General features: G+C 47.2%; 1 non-coding gene and 2 pseudogenes across 1 annotated transcript; all 3 read left to right on the forward strand.

Moving 5' to 3' along the window:
* The first annotated feature begins 5,096 nt into the window (after positions 1–5,096).
* Positions 5,097–5,275, forward strand: LOC118200777 (U2 spliceosomal RNA; annotated as a pseudogene).
* A 1,930-nt stretch (positions 5,276–7,205) lies between these two features.
* On the forward strand, positions 7,206–7,378 carry LOC118200778 (U2 spliceosomal RNA; annotated as a pseudogene).
* Positions 7,379–18,646: 11,268 nt separating this feature from the next.
* On the forward strand, positions 18,647–18,829 carry LOC146994554 (U2 spliceosomal RNA). The gene has a single exon (XR_015044318.1). It is a non-coding gene; the product is annotated as a U2 spliceosomal RNA (small nuclear RNA).
* Positions 18,830–20,023: the final 1,194 nt, after the last annotated feature.

Raw genomic sequence — 20,023 nt, forward strand, 5'->3', positions numbered from 1 at the left:
TCTTTTGCTCTTCCCTCCTTTTCCTTTCCTCGTTCTTATCTTCCTTTCTTGGGTCCACCAAAAGCTCCAATTGAAGCTCCCCCCACTGCCTCACTTTGATCTTGCCAATTGGATAATTTGCTAGTTATTTGTGTTACTGTTCCTTTAGTTTTTTCAGCTATGTCTGATCCTGCGTCAGCACACCAGATCATTTTGCCAGAGAGGCCGCCTCGCCTTCCTTCTCCGACTACTCCTGGTCTCCCTCCGATGCCAACTGTCCTTGGTGGATTGCCACAGAATGTTGGATGCCCCGATGGATCGCTGGACACGACGCCACGCTGACCTCTGAGCCATTTGCCCGCTTCTGGTCACTCCTCCGTGATGACAACGCGGTCTGGTAGTCTTCACCCTGCTCCTGCTCCACGTCGCCACATCTCTGCCTCTGCTGTTCCCTCTGGTCCTCCTCTGCTGAGAAGTGCTTCCCTGTGCCAGATGCTCTCCATCATCTCTGCCAGAACGTCTGCCTCCTCTCGCATCTGGAATGATGTCTTCGCTTCCTGCTCCCGGACTTCGCCTCCTTCGGAAACGCTCACTGCACCGCTCGTGCCTCTTATTTCGGCTCCATCCTTACCTTCTTCTGTGGTACTGTCCAAGACCTCCTCTACCTCTGCTTCCTCTTCACCGGATACGGATCCTGCCATCGTCACCAGTGGTGCCTCCTCGTTTCCCTGCGACATCTGTAACAGAAAATTCTCTCAGTGTCGTCGCCTCAAGAAACACCGCAGGACTCATAACATTCGGCCACCACTCCATCCTCCTCTTCAGGAATCTACTTCATTGGCTTCTCAGATTGCCCCTGATGCTTCGACGACAGATTCACCAGTTGGACACCACACACGTGCTGGTCTTGCCACCGGCCATTCCTGTGCCACGGATATCACTTTCCCTCCTCCCGGCGAGATCCTACCTTCTACCACGGCTGTGCAGACCCGATCCCTAGACACATCGGTCAACGTCCATCCTGGGAATCCTCTGCCTTCATCGCCTCAGCCTGCCCTGCCTCGCACGTGTTCCGCTGAAGTCTCGTCGATGTCCTCTGCTTCCTCCTCGCCTGTGCTCTGCATCGACACATCCCCTCTGTCTTCTGAGCCTGCTACGCCTGACGTGCCGGCGCCGACTACTACCCTGTCATCGCCTCCCCACGTTGATTCTCCTGAGGATGTCCACCCAGACCGCCCTCCTTCTGTGGCTGATGACTCCGCCAGTGACATCCCTCCTTCCTCTTGTCGTCGCGGCTCAATTGTTCATCTTGTATTTCCGGTTCTGGACACTCTTCCCTGAACCGAGCCACACTGCTTCAGGACTTTCCACTCCCGGCAATGGACCCAGTTGAGACACTCTCTATGTCGGCACCTTCATTATGCCCATGGGATCGACGTCTCCAGGACTAAGAACTGGTGTTCTCACTGCAGTTCACCCATCGCCATGAAAGTTTCGTGCCACCCATGTTTCAAGACCCGCCCTCCCCTCCTTCCGTCTGGTATTTCCCATAGATGGAAATGCCGCATCTGGACCTCCGCAGCTGGCGCCCTATTACTTCTCCTGCCAGACGAGAGGAGGCTTTCTCAATCATCAGGCCCGGCACAGAAGGGAACGCCTTCGACCTGTTTCTCAGCCTCCGCCTCCTAATGCCTCTCGGGAACCTGCAGCCCGCCAGCCCCGGCCACACACGCCTTCTTCATTTCCTCCTCGCAGTGTGGAATCTCCGCAGACGTTACTCGCCTGTGATGCTACACCTCGCTCCACACCAGATGCTACCAGTATGCCACGTACAACTCCTCTTCCTCCTGCACCTCCTGATGTTCCTGCTCCTGCTTCCTTGGTTTCTCCTCCTCGTAATCCTCACGGCTCTGATGGGTGGACGACTGTTGCTCCTGCTCGCCGTCGCCGTTGACCTGCACATGACGCCACGCCTGTTGGGTTACCTGGCCCTGAGCTGCCTTCATCTTCATCGCCTGGCTCGTCTCACTCTAGCCCTCCTGCGCCATCCGTCTTCCAGCACCAGTCCCCACCTGATGGATCCATGGCTGCCTCCACCTCCTCCTCGCCGCCTGGGTCTGCTGTCGAGCCCGGTGTGGACAACCTTACTTCCGAGCCTCCTTCACTGGACTCACCACTTCTCTCTTTCCGTCCACGGCTTTCCGACATCTTCTCCTCTGACCCCTCCCGTAATTGGAGAATGTTCGAAGAATGCCTAGACGATCTCATCTCTGCTGCCTCGGACATAGTAAAACTTCCGCCTGCCTCTCCCTATCGACCCCGGAAATCTCCATCTATCAACAATGCAAAGGAGATTCAACGCCTCTACAGAAGGAACCGGAGAAGAGCTGTCCGACTCATTACCGAGGGTGACTCGCCACTCTGCGCCATCGACAGAGAGGACATTGTCAGTTTCTTCTCCCCACCTGCGTCTCTTCCTGTCGCCAATGCCTCCATCTTCAACTCGCCTGCTGCTACTCGACCAGAAGTTGACCTCTCTCCCTTCAGCCCTGCTGAAGTTTCCACTCGCCTGAGAGCCTGTGAGAATTCCGCCCCTGGGCCAGATAGGCTTTCCTATCAACACTGGAAGTCCCTTGACCCTGAAGGCCATATTCTCTCCCTTATATTCAACATCTGCCTCAAGGCTGGAAAGGTTCCTGAGATGTGGAAGGACACGACCTCTGTACTGATATTCAAGAAAGGGGACAGAAAGGACCTCCGCAACTGGCGCCCTATTGCTTTGAGCTCAACAATCGCCAAGCTATTCACGGGCTGCCTTGCTAGAAGATTCTCTGCCTGGCTCATCGAGCACGATGTTCTCTCCCCTGCTCAAAAGGGTTTTCTCCCTTATGACGGGGTAATCGAGAACAACTACATCGTCGAGCAACGGATCCGTCTGGCCAAGAAGAGGAAGACTGACCTATGCATCGCGTCCCTCGACTTAAGCAATGCTTTTGGCTCTCTACCTCATAATGCTCTTTTCGAAGCTCTTGCCTCTAGTGGTGCTGGCCCCTCCCTTCTCTCCTTAGTGAAGTCCTTCTACACAGATTCTTCCACGAAGTTCCTGTGTCACGACGGCCTCACCGATGCCATCCCGATCTCCAGAGGTGTACGCCAGGGATGCCCACTCAGCGGTCGGCTCTTCAACCTGGCCATTGATCCAGTGCTGCGCTCCATCTCCAGCTCCACCACTGAGCACAGCATACTTGCGTACGCTGATGACTTCCTTCTCCTTGCCTCCTCGCCTGCTACGCTGCAAGAACACCTTGACACCGTGCATTCTGTCGCCTCCCAGTTACATCTCAATTTTAACGTCACCAAGTGCTTCTCACTGCACTTATCGGGCCTTCCTCCTGTTGGTACCCGCCCTACCTCTTTTAGCATAGCTGGTACCAGTTTCCCCCATCTGAACGACGGAGACGCAGGAGTGTTTCTCGGTATACCTATTGGATACCAGCTGCCTGCCGACGATGATGCCGCCGCCCCCTTCAGACGATTTGGCAAGTCTCTGATGGACTCCATGCTCGCTCCATGGCAGAGGATTGATGCCATGAAATCTTTGTTCTTCCCCTCGCTCTCCTTCGACATGCGAGTGTGGAAACATAAAAAAAGGACCTGGTCACGACTTGACGACTTCCTTCGGCCTTTGTTCAAGTCTACACTCTACTTGCCATCTGAAGCTGCTAATGAGTTTCTCTACGGCGATGCCAAGGCCGCCTGCCATGGGATTTCTCTAGCAGCTGAGGACTCCGACATTGCGCTGGTGGATACTGCTCTCAAGCTACTGTCTTCCCGTGACCCAGCAGTTCAAGCCCTCGCCAAAGACGATATCCACTTCACCATCTTCTCTCGTCTTGGTCGCCTGCCCTCCCCTGCGGAAGTTGCCCTGTACCTCTCTGCCTCTGATGACGGCCCCTTCCATGGTACTTCGAGCTCAGGTTCTTCCATCTATTCTGCTGCACGCTCCGCCTCCCGCCGCCTTGGAATCACCTGGGAGTGCAATAGTGATGGCACCCTCTCGCTTCTCTTCGGCGACTCGTGCTCAGACTGTAAGCAACGGCACCTTGTGTTCCGGTCCCTCCGAAGTTACTTCCGCTCCAAGCGTGCTGCCAAACTTGCCACCTACCCCAACCAGGGAAAAGCTATCGAGTGTGCGGCCGCTGCCAAAGCTAGTTGCCACTTCCACAAAGATGGCCAGTATACCCGCTTCTCCGACTGGCGTTTTATCCATCGGGCACGCCTAAATCTGGTGCCCCTTAATGCTGTCCGCCGCCGCTTCCGGGGCCAAACTGGCTGTCGCCGCTGGTCGTACAACTCTGAGACATTGCCTCATGTCCTATGCCACTGTATGCGCTACAGTCGCTCCTTCCAGGAGAGCTACAATAACATCGTCGAGCGCCTGAAGAAAGCAGCCAGTGGAAGATGGAATATCGAAGCAGATAACCGCTGCATATGCGAGCTCAACTTGCGGCCCGACCTTCTTCTCACTAAGGACAGGTCTGCTCTGATAATAGATGTCACTGTCCACTTTGACAACAGGCTTGTCTCCTTTGATGGTGCCCGGCATGCCAAAGAAGCCAAATATGCTCCCCTGGTTGAGCGCCTCAAAGAGTCCTTCGACGATGTCCGTGTTGAGGCTGTCATTGTTGGTGCCCTCGGATCGTGGGATCCCAAAAATGACAGAGTAATTCGAAGAACAAATATGCAGCTCTTATGCGGAAACTTATGGTGAGCGACACTATTAGAATATCGCGTGATATCTACTATGAACATCTGACTGGGCAAAACCCACGGATTCAGAACCAAGCAGCATAGTATGTGAACCACCTTTGCGCGACTCTTTACGATATGTGATGCCTACCATTGTGAGACCTTCAGGAGTTTCCTCTCCCTGGACTCTACTCCCGCTTGGACATTCCAAATCTAGTCATTACCCTCATCTTATGTATCTACTCCACTTTGTATATAATTATTATTATTATTATTATTTTTTCTAAATCATTTGTACTTAACAAACCGCACTGTGTGCGTTATTGGATTACTTGTGCCGGTAATTGCAATACAAATGTAAATGGCATATAGCATTGATCAATAAAAGATTTTTCTGTTCTTATCAGATTAATATCTGGTACGACGTCGACATGACGTCAAGATATTAAACTAATTTTTGCAGATAGGCTTGTGGTTAGGAATTTATTCCGCCCTCGCCACGTGTTGGCCTGCTATGGCACTACTTGCAGGATACGGCCCACAATATATCCAAAAAGCAGAAACTTCACTCCCCCACTGCATCCTCAGGAAAACGTCCTTTTAAAATGGCCCCTTCAAATTTCAGAAAACCGAAGGTCTGGCAACATCATACCTTTGTACGAGTGTGCGGCGACCTGCCTTTTTTTTAAACTTAATATTGCCCGGGCCCCTCGTTCTTTTCCTCGGAATGGGAACATTCTGGAGCCTCGGGTTTAACCCTGGTTCTTTTCAATGTCAAGTTCTGGTTTCTGTAAATACGAAGTTTTATTCGTATTTACAGAAATCCCATAAAATCCACATTTTGATCCCGTACTCAGAAAACTGACTCATTCTGTCTGACTTGATTGAAGGAAGATCGGCCTCGAAATATCACTCAAATTTCATTTGCAGTAACATTTTTGTCTCATTTCATGTAAGTTTGAGAGAATTCCTATTCACATTTGCCACATCTTTCCCACTACAGCGCGCGTATACACATTACTTCTTTCAACACACGTGCCTTTTTATTGTAAATAACTCTCGAAAGGGTGTAAAATGTTTGTAGGCACACTGCAGCAACAAAGATTTTTCTCTCTGTTTCCTAATGTTTTGTTTTGATTCTCTGTACGATTTCAAAACGCCAGCTAATTGTAATGGTCTACAATTATTGTTACGGATTGTTGTATTTATGTTTTTATTCATTCTTTCATTCATTCATTCATTCATTCATTTATTTTGTTGGCACATTAATATTAACAAACGGAAAAATGCCAATAGATGGCTGCACTATGCAGGAAGCAGTTTATTCTGAGTTTTGAGATGGCTTGCCCGCCACTAGTGTGGAAGTGTAGAATACAAAGTAATCATTAATTGTAAATTAAAAAGTACTGTTTTATTGTACATATTACAAATGAATTTGTAAAGTGTTTTTTGTAATTTTTCTGTTTGTTTAATTGTTTTAAGTTCCTAATATTTCACTCTGTGTTTTCAAGTGCAACGTTTGAACTGAAGAGAGAGAGAGAGTATCTCTGAGTTGGAAACCATGTGCTGGACTGTGCATGTCGAGTTTGTGTCAATCAAACTCTGGCATTATGTAATGCAGTTTTGGCTGATAAATTTTACTGTCTCAATATTTGTTTAATCACAAAAAATAATTTCTTCCCAAGCATGGGCATTCGATAACTCCAGGAATATTTATTTATTTATTTTTGGTTTTGCTATTTTTATTGCCTTTGTAATTACATATGTTTTATATTCACCTGCAGTGAAGAATGAGATTTTTCGGAGGAGGAAGCTACTCCAGAGAAATGAACACTTTCATGAATATTTCATTGTCCTGTTTTCCCATCTGAAAAAAAATTGAGAAAATACGAGAATATTATGTTGCATGGTGCATAAGCTTATAAAAGCTGGAGGAAAACACCGGAATTCAGTTGTTTACTTACTGCTGTTATTGACTGTAGCGATTTCGCGTTGAGATCGGATTAACTTTTTCTACTTTGAATTTTGTTCCGGCCAACGTTTCCGTAAAACGTCCAATATAACTACTGTAAGTTATTGCGATATTGTAGAAATATCTCTGAGGATATTTCAGCATTGTGGTTCATTTGCTGTAGTAAGAATAAAATTTGCAATTGAATCTTGAATGAAATGAACTTTTGACGTCCTTGGCTTTTTAAAACTAGCCCCGCCCAAGGAGGAGGGGACTGACGCCTCCAGAATGGGAACATTAGAAAGGACCGCAAAATGATCCACTTGACTAGACAGAAATTGGTCATCCTTGTACACCTCTTTTTTTGTAACACAGGAGGAGGATGAAATAACGACATATCATAAAAAGCCCCCAAGCAGCACTCGCTAACCTTAGTCTTCTGCACCCCCTTCTCCCCTGCACGAATGCTCAGGACTTTTGAAATATGAAAAATTGAAAGTGAATTCATCACGCCAGAGAATTCTGCATCGCTTCTTGGCCTTTTGGCTAAGATCAAAGTGTAGTATCTGTTCTTATCAGCTTAATCTGACGATTTATTTTGTTTGTTTGTTTTTATTTTTCAGATGTCCAGAAAATGCTGATGGAATAGATTACTCGTCTGGTGGACGGAGCTGAAAGCGGAGTCAAGGTGGATCCTATGTAAGTTTTGCTTTCTTTCTATCTCTCCTCTCTCCCATTGACGCTTGATGGTTCGAACACGTTCTTTACTTGCGTTCAATGGGGCCCCTTCACCTGTGAGCGTGCAGGTTGACTGTGAGCGAGCAGGTTCTTTCCCGTCTCCACCACTGAATATACTGCTTGCGGTAGATTTCGGTGCTGGGCGGGGCCTAACTTTCTCTTCTCCTTTCTTACTGCTTCGGCTGTTTTACAGTCGTTTCTAGTGAGGAATGGTTTCTCTTCTATCTCCCTCAGGGGGCTCACTTTTGTGAGTACGGGTGTGGCAATCCCGAGGTACCCTAGCCCTTCAGGGGATCATCTTCTTGGTGAGACGGGTGTCACGATCCTGGAGCCCCAGTGATCTATCCTCTTTTCCGTCTCCTCTCCTCTTGGTTGGATCTTTTTCCCTTCCCTTCTCCCTTGTGGTTTCTCTCTACAGAGTTTGGGGCTCGTCACGAGAGGCTAGAACAGACCTTGTTTCTAGTTTTCAAGTGGCGAGAAAACTGCCCACGTGTTTGCCGTGCGTGGAGACCCGTGTCGCTGGAAAGGAGGGTCCTGGTAGTTGAGGGGCGAGGTACTGTCCCCAACACACTGCTTTGGCCTCTGCTTCAGCTAAACGGGAGGCACCTTAGTCGTCCTCACGGGTGTCAATCGGCTGGTCACTAGTCCTTGTGTCAGTGGCTTGGGGTCAAGCTCTCGGGAGTACCTGCTTTCGGGAAAGCCGACTGTGGGGCTTCAGTTTGCGTATAGGTCCGGCTAGCCCTAACACAGGAATCTGTGTTCCCTTGTTGGGCTCCGTGGTGGGCGGGGCCGTCGGACCCGAATCTTTTCTATTTTCAATATGGCAAATACACATATTTTTTTATTAAAAAACTTTGAAGTCACTCCAGTCTCTCAACCTAGTTCTGAAACATCTACTACTAAACCAATCATTCAACCTAGTTCTGAAACATCTCCTACTAAACCAGTCACTCAACCTAGTTCTGAAACATCTACTAATAAACCAATCATTCAACCTAGTTCTGAAACGTCTCCTACTAAACCAGTCACTCAACCTGTCGCTCAACCTAGTTCTGAAAATTCTGCAAAAAAATTACGGACAGATGCAAATAAAAAAAATCATAACAATAGTCCCCGTTTCCTAGTAATCTCTAGTCCTTCTGGCGAAATGCATAAGATGTCTCCTTTCGTAATAAACAAATACATCCAGTCTTGTATTGGTGAGCCGAGAAACATAAAGCGTCTCCGCTCCGGAGACTTGCTTATTGATACACACTCAGCCACCCAGTCTGCTTCTTTACTTCAGATTACTCAACTTGGGCAAGCGAATGTCACTGTAACACCCCATAAGTCACTGAACTATTGTCGTGGTGTAATCTCAGAATTCGACCTTCTGTATGTTTCTGAAGAAGAGATCGCTTCTGAGTTATCCGAACAAAATGTCTGCGGTGTAAGGCGGATCAAGATGCGTAAAGAAGGTAAGTTGATAGACACGAAACACGTGATCCTTACCTTCAACACGCCTGATCTGCCTAAGAATATTAAGGCCGGATATCTAAATATTCCTGTAAGACCTTATATTCCAAACCCTATGCGATGTTTCCAATGCCAGCGTTTCGGCCATTCTAAGACGTCTTGTCGTGGCAGCCTCACATGCGCCCGATGCTCACAGATTGGCCACGATTCTGATAATTGTACCGCTGCGCCTTTATGTATAAATTGCAAGGGTGACCACCCAGCATTTTCTCGCTTGTGCCCAAAATGGAAATCGGAAAAAGAAATCCAGACTGCAAAAGTTACTAGGAACATCTCTTACGCCGAAGCCAGAAGACTAGTCCAGAGCACACAGCTTCGACCAAATTCATCATACGCCAGTGCTGTTAAATCATATCGTACAGTCGCCACCCAAACACCAATAGGCACACAGACCCTACCAAATAAAACCCAACCGTCTACATCCAACAAGAAAAAAGAAAATGCAACTCATATAGTACAAAAGAAAGAAACAATTATTCAAAGTAAGCCGAAAACTGCCACACAAAAAATATCAAATAAAAATAGAAGTCGCAGCAATAGCTCTCTTGATGACATGATTTCTGAATCTGCGGATTCAGACTTTATGGAAGTGGAAGAGGGTCTGGAATTTCCCAGGCATCTACTTCCACGAAAAACAAAAGAACAGCACAGGAAAAACAAAAACCATTCATAATGGCCACCCTCGTGTCATGGAACTGTCGCGGTTTCCACCCAAATTTGCTTGACATCAAATGTATAATAAATGTGTACCATCCTGTGTGCTTCGCAATACAGGAAACAAATCTGAAACCAGAACACCATGCAAAACTTCGGAGGTTTTCTTTCGTCAGGAAGGATAACCTTGCAGGTGAGCGTGCCAGTGGAGGAGTAGGTCTCCTCTCCTCACTGGATTATCCCTCAAATGTACTTCCTTTGACGACATCCCTCCAAGTTGTCGCTACTCAAATAAATTTTGATATTGTTGTTTCATTTGTTTCTTTGTATTTGCCTCCAAATGAGCACATTTATCAGCAAGATTTAAATAATCTAATAGAGCAGCTGCCTGAGCATTATATTATAATAGGAGATTTTAACGGCCATAGTCCACTCTGGGGTAGCAAAGATACAAATTGCCGAGGAAGACAAATTGAGCAGATGATCGAAGATCACAGCCTTTGTCTCCTAAATAATGGGCAAGATACATACTTCCATGAGCCTTCAAGGACATTCCACGCTCTCGATCTTGCCATCTGTTCACCATCTCTGTTGCCATTTTGCACTTTTAGTGTCGGAAATGACCTGTACAACAGCGATCATTATCCTATTTTTGTGTCTCTTGCACGAAGAGGAGCAAACCCCATGTCGAGATCCCCTCGATTCATACTGGACAGGGCAGACTGGGAACTCTTCTCTTCCATTGCAGAGCTCACAGATGAAATGGTAGAAGATGCGCATATCGATGACGCTGTTGAAGCTGTTACTAATACTATTATTCAGGCAGCTATGCTCTCCATTCCTAGAACATCAGGAAAACTACTAAAATATTCAAAACCATGGTGGAATCGCGACTGTCATGAAGCACTGAAAAAACAGAAAAAAGCATGGGGTATTTTTCGTAGATATCCTACTCTGCGAAACCTCATAGCTTTTAAAAGATCCAAAGCAAATGCACGGAAAGTAAGAAGGCAGAGCCAGAGGGATTCCTGGATTTCATATGTGTCCTCAATAACATCCTCTACGCCTAGTAAGCGGGTTTGGGAAAGAGTTCGAAAAGCATGCGGAATGTATAAAGACCACTCACTTTCCTTTCTGGAAAAAGATGGCCGAGTGATTAGCTCCATAGAAGAAATTGCAAATACAATTGGTGAGACATTTGCTGCCGTTTCTTCCAGCCGAAATTACTCACCTGCATTTCTTTCTATCAAGCAACGCTCTGAGAAAAATCCCATCGCTTTCAACTCTTCCAACTTTGAGCCATACAATAGAGACTTTACTATGGTTGAATTAAAGAGAGCTTTGTTGCAGACACATAGGTCTTGTCCGGGTCTGGATGGCGTGTATTATGAAATGCTAAAGCATCTGTCCTATAAGTCACTGAGTGCTCTTCTCACACTTTACAATAGAGTGTGGAAGGAGCGTACATTTCCCAGTGCATGGAGGAGAGCTGTTGTCATTCCTATTGCGAAGCCAGGGAAAGACCCGAGGAATCCCTCGAACTATCGGCCAATTGCCCTTACCAGTTGTGTTTGCAAACTGTTTGAAAAGATGGTAAACAGCCGCCTAGTCTACTTCTTGGAAAAGAATAATATTATATCGCCTTATCAGAGCGGTTTTCGACAGGGGGAACGACCGTAGACAATATGCTTCTATTAGAGACATCTATTCGGAAAGCCTTTGTCAGAAGAAGTCACCTTGTCTCAATATTCTTCGACATTGAGAAAGCTTATGATAAGGAATGGAGATACGGTATACTCCGGGATCTTCACGAGAGTGGCTTGCGCGGCAACCTACCAATTTTCATACAGAATTTCTTGAACGCTAGAACTTTTCAAGTAAGGATTGGCTCTGTTTTTTCGGATGTTTTTCAACAGGAAGAGGGTGTGCCTCAAGGCTGTGTGCTTAGTGTAACGCTGTTCAGTTTAAAAATAAATTCTGTATTAAAAGAACTTCCTCACACCATCTTAGGATCACTATATGTAGATGATTTACAGATTAGCTGTCGAGGAGCAGACATGAGATACATAGAGAGGCAATTGCAGATGGCTCTGAATAAGATCCAAGAATGGTCAGACAAACAGGGATTTACTTTTTCGAAACAGAAAACTGTGTGCGTGCACTTTTGTAGGAAGCGAGGTCTCCATCCTGAACCTGAGTTATATCTAAATGGTACAATTATTCCAGTTGCGCCCGAAGTAAAATTTTTAGGAGTAACGTTCGACCAGAAATTGACTTTCCTTTCTCATGTTTTAAACCTGAGAAAGAAGTGTCTCAAAACACTAAATATGTTAAAAGTGTTGGCGAACACCTCCTGGGGTGCAGAGCGTTGCTCCATGCTTCGCATTTACAGAGCGCTTATCCGCTCTAGACTGGACTATGGCTCAGTTGTTTATGGATCCGCTCGGTCATCTGTTTTGTTAAAACTGGATCCTGTTCACCATCAAGGTTTGAGGATATGTTCAGGAGCCTTCAGGACTTCTCCTGTCCAGAGCCTGTATGTTGACTGTAATGAACCATCACTTTATCTGAGGCGTGAACAATTGTCCCTTTTGCAATATTTTAATATACTATCCCAACCTGAACATCCCAATAAGCTGTGCTTACTTGATGATGTGAGTAACGCGTTATTTGAAACACGTCCATCTTGTGTTCCTACATTTCTTTTAAGACTTCGCCCTGTCATTGAGGAACTTTCCCTCTCTGATATGCACCCCCAAGCAGTACAGAATTTTGAAATCCCACCTTGGGAAAATGCACGGATTCATCTTCTTGATGTTTTTAAGTATCATGTGAAGGCAAGCACTAACGAGATTATATACAGACAACTCTTCGCTGAGCACAGGAACAAATATAGCAGTTATCTTCCAGTTTATACAGATGGGTCCAAGTCAAAAGATCATGTGGGGATGGCATATGTAATTAAAGACCACATGGAGGGCAGACGCTTGCACAATGCTTTCTCTGTCTTAACATCCGAATTAACTGCGATATATTATAGTCTTTTATACATCTCAAGGCTCTGCTACAAAAAGTTTATAATTTATACAGATTCGTATAGTGCTCTTAAATCAATAGAAGCTTTTCCTAATACTCAAAATCCAGTAATAGTGGATATTCTCAAAATACATATAAACTTAATGAATCGTGGGTATGATATCCTGTACTGCTGGGTTCCCGGGCATGTGGGAATAAAAGGGAATGACCTGGCAGATATCACAGCAAAATGTGCTGTTGAACTGTCCAGTCGTCTCATCCCTTTTGCAGACATTTGTTGTGTTGTGAAACAAAAGATCCGAAAAAAATGGCAACAACTTTGGGATGTTCAGCTTCAAAATAAATTAAGACATGTAAAACCTAGAATTGAGCACTGGGAATTAACCAAAAATCGTAAGGAGGAAGTTCTTTTGACTCGCCTCAGAATTGGTCACACTAGAGTGACACATAACTACCTTTTAAAAGCTGAAAATGAGCCTGTTTGTTTTAACTGTAATGTTTGTTTATCTGTTCGTCATATTTTAATTGAGTGTCCATGTTTTAATAGTCTTCGCCAGAAATATTTTAATAGCTGTGACTTACCTCTCGACCGTTTAATCGGAAGAGAGGTCAATTCTAATTTATTTTATTATTTAAAAGATATTGGCTTTTATTACCAAATGTAATTTGTTTTGAAGACTGTCTCTTGAATTTTAATATGTGCTTTTAACCTGTGTTTATATGACTTCATCCTCTGGATTTGGTACATTTATCTACTTGTTTTTATTTATTGAATTTTAATGTCATCAATTGTAATCATCTTATCTTTTGTTTGGCGCGTCATAATCATCTCTGGTTTTGCGCCATAATCACTCACTCACTCACTCACTTCTCTTCTATCTCATCTCTTCTCATTTTTCACTTCAGAAATACTCCGTTTACGGTGTCTTTCCTGTTTTGATAAGCTCTGAAGTTTCCTTTCCGCTGCCTCACTCTTCCGGGTGGGCGTGGCTTCTACTTTTCTCTCTTTCTAGTTTTCTTTCCTTTCCTTTTCCTCTTTCCCTTGTTGTCCTTCCTCTCTGTTTGCTCTTTCTCTCCTTGTTCTTTTCCTCTTTCTTATCTTCCTCTTTCTTTCTTTTTTTTCTTTTCCTCGTTCTTATCTTCCTATTTCTTTTTTTTTTTAGGTCCACCAAAGCTCCAATTGAAGCTCCTCCCACTGCCTCACTTTGATCTTGCCACCGAGTTTTTTCGTGCATCTTGCTGCCTTCCGTTTTGGTTTTCTTTGCTGTTCTTACAGATGTCTCTCCAGCCTGCTGCTGACGCGTCCTCGACGCCTCGCCTGCCAGTGATGCCTCGCCCTCCTAGGATTCCCTCGCCGACTACGCCTTGTCTTCCACGGATGCCGCCGGCTCATTCTGGGCCCCATGCTGACGAATGTCAACCTCTGGATCTGCTCGTTGAGAGTCAAGGGTTCCTGCCTTCACCTCCATGTCTTCTCGCTTCAGTCGCCACGCCCACCCCGGCGTCTTCACTGCCATCTGCTCGCCGGCTCCATGTGGCCGCTTCTCCGGTTCCCTCTGGCCCTCCCTTGCTCAGAGGTGCTCCACTCTGCCAGATGCTTACAGTTCTTGGTGCAAGGACCTCTTCTACCTCTCGCATTTCCGGTGATGTCATCCGCTCCAGCCCTGGATCCTCTCCGCCTTCTGCCAGACTGTCTTCTGTGACTGCCGCTCCCGATCCTGTAGTGCCGCCTCCGGATGTCACTGCCGTCTCTGCTTCTGAATCTCCAGTGTGTCAACACACTCGTTCTCGTGCTGCTGCTGGACATTCATTCTTACCTCCGCCTTCCCTGATGCCTTCTTCCGTACATCCTGCTCAGGCTGCTTCCTCTCCTGTGTCGCCTTCTGCCGCCGGTGCTCGGGAGCCCGCTGTTACATCTGATGGCTTTGCTGCTTTTCCTGAAGCCGCTGTTCCTGATGCGCCCTGCTCTCCTTCCGGTTCTCCTCAGCCGTGCCCTGCTGAAGCTCCTCTTGTCACCTCCAGTACTACTGGCTCTTCCTTCGCTGCTGCTCCCTCTTCGGCTGTTCTTCACGCTCCTGTCCCTGCGACGACGACTCCCACCCCTGGAGGCCCTCGATGCTCTTCATGTGGTAAGGTGTGTCTCAGCAAAAGACATCTTCGCTTCCATCGTTACCTCCGACATCGTCGTTCATCTCTCTCTGCGTCTCCCGGTGCCGATGCTTTCGTCACTCCTGGTCCTTCGCCTTCCGGTTCTCCGACTCTTCCTGCATCGCCTTACAGTCCCAGTGCTCCTTCCGGCCCTCCTCCTGGCCCGCTGGGCCCCTCTTCGACTTGTCGGGTTGACAACACTCTTCACTTGGTTTTTCCTGTAAGTGACGTGTTCATGTGCACCGAGGCCAACTGCAGCCTCCTCTTCCGTTCCGGCTCCTGGTCTCGCATGAAGAAATCCCTTACCAGGCACATCCTGCAAGAACACCTCATACAGATCTCCTCGTGCATGAAGTGGTGTGGTCTCTGCAGCTCTGTTCTCGCCAACAGGGTTTTTCCCACTCCTGCTTTCGCACCACTCCTCCTGTTTCCTCTTTCGGCGCCTCCTTCCGTTGGAAATGCTCCGTGTGCCCTTTCTCCTGCCCTTCCAGGAAAGGTCTTTTCAATCACTCGGCTTTCCACCAACGTGCTTCACGGAACGCTGCTGCCAACAACATTCCTCTTCCATTGCCTGTTGCTCAGAGACGAAGACGACGTTGACCTGCGCCGCCAGACTCCTCGCCCACTGCTGCTGCTACAGTTCGCTCCCACGTTCCTGCTCCTGCTGTCGCTCCTTCGCCTCCTTCACCGACACACGCTGTGAATCCTACCGAGTCTCCGCTGGTCTCCACGCCTACTGCTTCACCTCTTCCGGATGTTCCTGCTTCCCCTTCAAGGTCCACTGCTTCTCCGTTGGATTCTTCCTCCTCTTCTCAGCCCTTCCTTCCGCTGTCGCCGTTGGACGTTCCGAGCAGTGCTGTTACCGATCCTCCGGTCCTTCCTGATGATGCTTCTGCGCTTGATGCCTCCACTCTGCCCTCTGACGAGTTGTTCCGCCTTCCTTCTGTTGACGATGTCTCCTCCGATCCTCCTCTTCTCCTGCACAGGGACTGTCTTCAGTGCTTTGCTTCCGGACCCACCGACGACTCTTCTTGGTGCTCCTTTGAGTCCTGTCTTCACCTGGTCATCCAGTCTGCCGCCGAGTATGCCAAGCTCCCTCCTCCGGGTCCTCCGCCTGCTGGTCCTCCACGTCCTGTTAACATCCTAAATCCGCGTGTCATCCAAGGTTTGTACCGAAGGAACCGCCGAAGGGCCATGCGTCTCCTCACTTCTGAATGCTCTCCTTCGTGTCCCATTCCTGCCGAAGACATCGCCGCGGAGTTCTCTGAAAGGCTCGCCTCGAGAGATGCAGACGTCTCCATCTTCACTTCCTGCCTCCCGGATCGTCCTCCCCTTGACCTGTCACAGTTTTCTCCCGCTGAGATCCAGGCCAAACTCAGGTCATGCGAAAATTCTGCTCCGGGTCCTGATCGTCTCTCCTACTCCCACTGGCGGGAGCTCGATCCTGAGTGCAGAATTCTTTGTGACATCTTTAACATCTGTCTGCGCTTCAAGCGGATTCCCTCGTCGTGGAAGTCTTCGAGGTCTTTCCTGATTTTCAAGCGAGGTGATCCTTCCATCCTTCACAACTGGCGACCGATCGCTCTCAGTTCTTCCATAGCACGTCTCTTCTCTGGCTGCCTCGCCAAACGTCTGACTGCATGGCTCTGCGACAATGATGTGCTCTGTTCCTCCCAATAGGGGTTCATGCCGCATGATGGTATCCTCGAACATCACTTCATCGTTCAGCAGCAACTTCAGCTCGCTCGCCGCCGGAAGTCTACATTGTGCCTCGCGTCCCTGGATATCGCCAATGCGTTTGGCTCCATTCCACATGTCGCCCTCTTCACTGCTATTCGCACGTCCGGAGTTGGTGAGGACTTTCTCTCCTTGGTTCAAGATCTCTACCGGGAGTCTTCTATCTGCTTTCTCTCCTCGGACGGTGTCTCTGGTCCCGTAAACATCTGTGCTGGCGTTCGTCAAGGTTGCCCTTTGAGCGGCCTGCTGTTCAATCTTGCCATCGATCCCGTGCTCCGGTCCATCGTTTCTCCTCCTGCTTCTCCACGCATCCTCGCCTTTGCCGATGATGTCCTGCTGTTGGCTCCTTCTCCTGATATTCTCCAACATGACTTGGACTCCATTTCTGACTCCTTCTCTCGTCTTGGTCTGCACTTGAATCCCAGCAAGTGTCACTCGCTTCACTTCTCCGCCGCTCGTCCTGCTGGATCCCGTTCCACTCTGTTTTGCATCAAAGGCTCCCCTCTCAAGGCTCTCGACGATGGCGAATCTTTCCGCTTCCTTCGGAAGCCCATCGGGTTTCACCTTCCTCCCTGCCGGGCTCAGTTGCGTGACATCCTTCTCCTCGCTGAAAAAATCATGGAGTCGAAGCTTGCTCCGTGGCAGCGTCTGGACGCCCTCAAGTGCTTCTTCTTTCCTTCTCTCCATTTCCATATGAGGACTGGACTGCTTAGCAAAGGAGACTGGAAAAAGATCGATGACTTCCTGCGGCCTGCCATCAAGAAGACACTCAACCTTCCTCCCGAGGCGTCCAATAATTACATCTATGGCTTGTCTGGTAAGGGTGCCCTCGGAATCCCTCTTTCCGCAGAAGATTCTGACATCGCTGCAGTGGATGGCGCCTTCAAGCTCCTTTGTTCCAAGGACTCCTACGTTCGTGGTCTTGGCTGGGAGGACCTTTGTACCTACGTCCATGCTCGCATTGGCGAGACGCCGTCTCATTCTCTTGTAGGTCTCTTCCTCTCGGCCTCCGATGATGCTCCCTTTGCTTCCTCCACGAACCCCATCTCCTCGATGTGGTCGGCCGCAAGGTCGGCTTCTAGACGTCTCAAGGTCTCCTGGTCCTTCGACGCGGACGGTTCACCCTCCATCACGTGTGGCTCCTTCACCATCTTTCCCAGCAAGAGGCATACCATTTTTCGTTCCTTCCGCACCCTGAAAAGGAGTGAGCGTCTTGATGACCTTATTCTCCTCCCCAACCAGGGTAAGGTGATGGAATGTGTTGCCGCCTCTCGCGCGAGCTCCCACTTCCTGAGCAATGGGTTGTTTACCAGGTTCGCTGAGTGGAGATTCGTGCATCGTGCTCGCCTCAACTTGGTTCCTCTCAACGCCGCCAAGCCTTGGGACCGCTCTCGTCGAGGATGCCGCCGCTGCTCGTCTACGGAAGAAACGCTTCCTCATGTGCTGAATCACTGCATGCGTTATTCTGCTGCATATCAGTCTCGACATAATGCAGTGGTGGACCGTGTGCACAAAGCTGCTGGCAATCGCTGGAACCTTCTCTCCGCCAATGAGGTTTTCCCGGGCACCAATCTTCGACCGGATCTCGTCCTCTGCAAAGACCGCTCCGCGATTGTAATTGACGTTACCATCTCCTTCGAGAACAGGCTGTCTGCTTTTTCTTCGGCACGAGAAGATAAAATCAAGAAGTACCGCCCGGTAGTCGACCTGCTGAAGCGAGATTTCGCTGATGTTCGTTCCTACGCGTTCATTGTTGGCTCTCTCGGCGCATGGGATAAAGAGAACGACAAACTGCTCCGAAGACTGTGCAGCAATAAATATGCCAACCTACTGAGGAAACTTGTTGTAAGCGAAACTATCCGCTACTCAAGAAATATCTACGTTGAACATCTCACTGGGATTCGCCAGATGTAATAGATTCCATCCCCGCCTCTGTGGTCTTGACTTTAAAAGGACTTATCACCTACCGCTGGACTCTTGCCCTACCTCTTGCTATGTTGAGATGAATATTCCCGGTTTTATGTATATAGTTCTGTAAATATTTTTTGCATCCAATATTTTCCCTCAAGTAATGAAACTTAAATCGCACTGCGTGCGTTATTGGTATCTCATGCCATGGTTATACCAATATAATGTAAAATGGCAATAAGCATTAGCAATAAAAACCTTCTGTTCTTATCAGCTTAATATCTGATACGACGTCGACATGACGTCAAGATATTAAACTAATTTTTGCAGATAGGCTTGTGGTTAGGAATTTATTCCGCCCTCGCCACGGGTTGGCCTGCTATGGCACTACTTGCAGGATACGGCCCTCAATATATCCAAAAAGCAGAAACTTCACTCACCCACTGCATCCTCAGGAAAACGTCCTTTTAAAATGGCCCCTTCAAATTTCAGAAAACCGAAGGTCTGACAACATCATACCTTTGTACGAGTGTGCGGCGACCTGCCTTTTTTTAACTTGCTATTGCTCGGGCCCCTCGTTCTTTTCCTCGGAATGGGAACATTCTGGAGCCTCGGGTTTAACCCTCGTTCTTTTCAGTGTCAAGTTCTGGTTTCTGTAAATACGAAGTTTTATTCGCATTTACAGAAATCCCGTAAAATCCACATTTTTTTCCCGTACTGTTAACAACTTACTCATTCTGTCTGACTGATTGAAGGAAGATCGGCCTCGAAATATCACTCAAATTTCATTTGCAGTAACATTTTTGTCTCATTTCATGTAAGTTTGAGAGAATTCCTATTCACATTTGCCAGATCTTTCCCACTACAGCGCGCGTATACACATTGCTTCCTTCAACACACGAGCCTATTTATTGTAAATAACTCTCAAAACGGTGTAAAATGTTTGTAGGCACACTGCAGCAACAAAGATTTTTCTGTCTGTTTCCTAATGCTTTGTTTTGATTCTCTGTATGATTTCTAAACGCCAGCTAATTGGAATGGTCTACAATTATTTTTAAGGATTGTTGTATTTATGCTTTTATTCATTCATTCATTTATTTTGTTGGCACATTAATATTAACAAACGGGAAAATGCCAATAGATGGCTGCACTATGCAGGAAGCAGTTTATTCTGAGTTTTGAGATGGCTTGCCCGCCACTAGTGTGGAAGTGTAGAATACAAAGTAATCATTAATTGTAAATTAAAAAGTACTGTTTTATTGTACATATTACAAATTAATTTGTAAAGTGTTTTTTGTAATTTTTCTGTTTGTTTAATTGTTTTAAGTTCCTAATATTTCACTCTGTGTTTTCAAGTGCAACGTTTGAACTGAAGAGAGAGAGAGAGTATCTCTGAGTTGGAAACCATGTGCTGGACTGTGCATGTCGAGTTTGTGTCAATCAAACTCTGGCATTATGTAATGCAGTTTTGGCTGATAAATTTTACTGTCTCAATATTTGTTTAATCACAAAAAATAATTTCTTCCCAAGCATGGGCATTCGATAACTCCAGGAATATTTATTTATTTATTTTTGGTTTTGCTATTTTTATTGCCTTTGTAATTACAT

The sequence above is a fragment of the Stegodyphus dumicola genome, chromosome 11, assembly GCF_044657685.1.
Source record: "Stegodyphus dumicola isolate Sdum_Otavi_A_Nest chromosome 11, ASM4465768v1".
NCBI classification, from domain to species: Eukaryota; Metazoa; Arthropoda; class Arachnida; order Araneae; family Eresidae; genus Stegodyphus; species Stegodyphus dumicola.